This window comes from Pseudophryne corroboree, chromosome 7, assembly GCF_028390025.1.
Source record: "Pseudophryne corroboree isolate aPseCor3 chromosome 7, aPseCor3.hap2, whole genome shotgun sequence".
NCBI classification, from domain to species: domain Eukaryota; kingdom Metazoa; phylum Chordata; class Amphibia; order Anura; family Myobatrachidae; genus Pseudophryne; species Pseudophryne corroboree.
Window position 1 is genome coordinate 52319553 of NC_086450.1, and position 3445 is coordinate 52322997.

Consider the following 3445-nt stretch of genomic DNA (forward strand, 5'->3'; position numbering starts at 1 on the left):
GATATGACTTACTCCACAGCGCCCTCTATTGGAAACTGGTGCTATAGATGGCAAGTAGCTGCTCCACGGCACCACCCGTTGGATTACAAATACTGTGCACAGTGCGAACTCATTCTACAACACCCCCTGTAGGACAGTGATATAGCTGGAACATTTTGTCAGCAGCATAAACTGAACATATCCAATCTAGCGCCATCTAGTGACCCGTCAGTATAACGCATGCATACTCATGAAACAGCTGTATAAGACGTCTGAGTGTTGAAATTCTGAAATGCTCTTGTGTTAATGTTATGTTATACTTTTAGTATGTGACTAAAAGTATCGTGGCTTATTGAATTGCACTGAACTCTATTAAGCGGTGAATTTAGTCACATGGACCAGTGAATAACCCTGTCTATAATAAATCTTTGTTACTGTATCCCACCGTAGTGGTCCTTTCACCTTTAAGGGGGGTGTTGTCTATACTGGGGTATCCCCGTCCCTTCTGCCCAGGTCCTACGCAGCCTTCCCACGCAGATTCCGCCCGACGTCGCGACAAGCAAGAACCGAACGACCAGAGAGGCTGCAACTGGACAGGCGTGAGACTGCAGGTACGCTTAGCCACCTATCACACTTGGCGTCCGCGAACAGGATACGAGCAAGATGACGGATCCACAGGTTCCCGCTACTCCCATGCTACCACCGGCACTCGGACAAGGAAACACGACCACCATGGCGGCATCACCGTTGACTATGCCATACTATTTTGGAGCACCATGGTTACCAACGTTTGCAGGAAAAAAAGTGCCGGGTTCGAGTACGTTCAAAGAATTCAAAGACAAGATGTACTCCATGTTCCGCCTGTACTCACTAACCGAAGAACAGAAAATAGAGATCGTTATGGGTCAATTGACGGATTCGGCACTACGGGAAGTGAAAGCATGGGAAGACAGCGAAAAGAAGACCGTCGAAGGGATCTTTAAGAAGCTGATGACCATATTCGACTGCGAGACCATAGCGGAATTAAAGAGCCGCCTTTATGCGAGAAAACAAAGACCTGACGAATCACTGCGAGACTTCGCGCTGACCCTACAAGAAGCTGCAAAGGCTATACGGGCCCTGGATGAACGAGAAGTCGAAGGGATAGATAGAACGTTGAAAAGCAAAAGGATTGGAAACCGCACTGGTGTGGTAGGTGTATATGTGAAAATGATAAACTATCTGTAATTAGCTGATAATTAAATTCAAGGTTTAAATCCTCACTTTGGGAAGCAGACACATAAGGTAATACACTCCTTGTTTTTGTGTGTCGGAAAAACTGCCCATCAGCGGTGCTCCCACGAGTCAAATATACATTGTAAACACAGAAAAAAGAGAAGAAAGAAGACTCTTTTTGGGAAGCACTCATATACAGATAATATTGTATGACTGATTGTCACAATAACTGACTAAAATACAATACTTTAATAATTTTCGTTAATAAGTTAATTACTGAGGAGTTCAATGAGCGCCAATATTTGTCTGAATGGTGACATTGCGAAAATATAAAGAAAATGTTCGTAGCTTTTGAGGTACAAATACCTAATATAGGCCGAGATGGGTAACTCTGTGATTTTGTGAAACAAAAACACAAACACACCAACTATGGGACACCTTGTGGTCAAAAAATTGTTTGTTCAATGTATATATATATGACCATCATTTGAAAACTGCTGTATATCCCAACTGGGAATTGAATCCTAGCAGGTAGTTAAATCATAGGTCATGACCGATAGGCGAATCAGTGCTCTATTTTAGTGACAGGAGGGGTAGCAAATAATTGCAGTACCAGGGTGTTCCTTGGTGGTCTCCCATCCAAGTACTTAAACCGGCCCTCCACTGCTTGGCTTCCAAGATCAGATGAGATTGGGCATCTCCAGTGGGGTATGACCGCAGACCTTATGCTCACCCTAGTCACACTGTGTCCTAATTGGGCACAGGTAAGAGCCAATTTGCGATATTGTGTAGACCACAAGTGTCTAAGCAGCTGATGAAAAAAATCAAAAGTTGTTTCTCAATAACACAAAATTATAACACAAAAATCAGGTACCCATCTAAATATTCACGGCAAAAGTAGTCGCAAGTACAAGTAGAAGAAACATCTATTCTGCACAGATAATTAAGAATATATAGAACGACTGATTCTAAATTATGCAGAGAGGGAGGCCTCCAAATTTGGACTCCAAAACCTCAAAATAGATGTATCCCACATGGATTATGCAGTAAGGTATATCATAAATGGTGATATTTCCAGCTCTAATGCCCCACCATGAATCACCTTTAGGCAGCGGGGAAACAACACTACAGAAAATGTGCCATATATATCATCAATTGGGTGTTTTTAAAAGAGCATGGATTTCTGCATAACACACAGAAAAAACATTTATGTGTTAGGTAGGTTCCCAAAATGGATGTATCACACACACACTATGGATTATGCAGTAAGATATATCTTTAAACAGTGATATCTCCGACTCTAATGCCTCACCATAAATCACCTTCAGGCAGCGGGGGAACAACGCAACAGTAAATATGCCACATATATAGTCAATTGGGTGTTTTCAAAAGAGCATGGATTTCTGCATTACACACAGAAAAAAAAAAAAAAAAAAAACATTTATGTGTTTGATAGGCTCCCAAAGATAGTTGATGCATCAACATCCGTGATTTTGGTAGCAAATATGCACTTGTTTACTTACTGTTGGTATTTTATCTGTTGCTCATACATATGCATATAATGAAATATTCTCTGTGCCCCGTGGGTATAGATTTATCATGCACAGAGAAACAAATGCTTATGTCAAGATATTACCTAATCCGTATGTGCAGTCATTTTGTTTTGTCCTACTTGTGTAAACGAGATGTTAGGGGAAAACCTGGTGGATGGTGCTGGCCGCGTCTGCCCGCGTGTTTGCCCGCTGCTGTACTCCGGCCGCACTGTTCTTCCTGTTATGCTGGTTCCCGTAGCGACGAACTTTGCCGTGATCGGCTGGTAGCGGTCACGTGTGCGCACCACGTGACCGTGAGGTTGTGGCCTCTCATCCTTCTTCCTGACGTACGTTTCGCAATATTGCTTGGTCACAGGGCGTCAGTGGATTCTGACCCTTGATTGTTCTTATAGCAGTAGTCCTGTTTGCTGATTGGTTCTCCACAGGGGATTGATAAGTATTCTGACCTGTCATATTGTTTATCGGTCAGTTGGTTCTCATTGGTAGATATGTCATGAGTGACGGTAGAGAGGACCAATCAGTGTTTATTCAGGGACGATCACAAGAATTAATTGTAAAGGGGCGTGGCCTGGCTAGCATAGAGGAAGGTCGGGTCTCTGCTGAGCTCCGGCTGGCACTGTATCAAAACCCACTTTTTGACCAGATTTGGAGGCCCACCGACAAGGGACTAGTCCCCTAAGCCCCACCACTACACCCAG

At 43.3% G+C, this 3445-nt stretch overlaps 1 pseudogene; it reads right to left on the reverse strand.

Moving 5' to 3' along the window:
- Window positions 1-1795: 1795 nt before the first annotated feature.
- LOC134947362 (5S ribosomal RNA) lies at window positions 1796-1916 on the reverse strand (annotated as a pseudogene).
- Between the last annotated feature and the right edge of the window lie 1529 nt (window positions 1917-3445).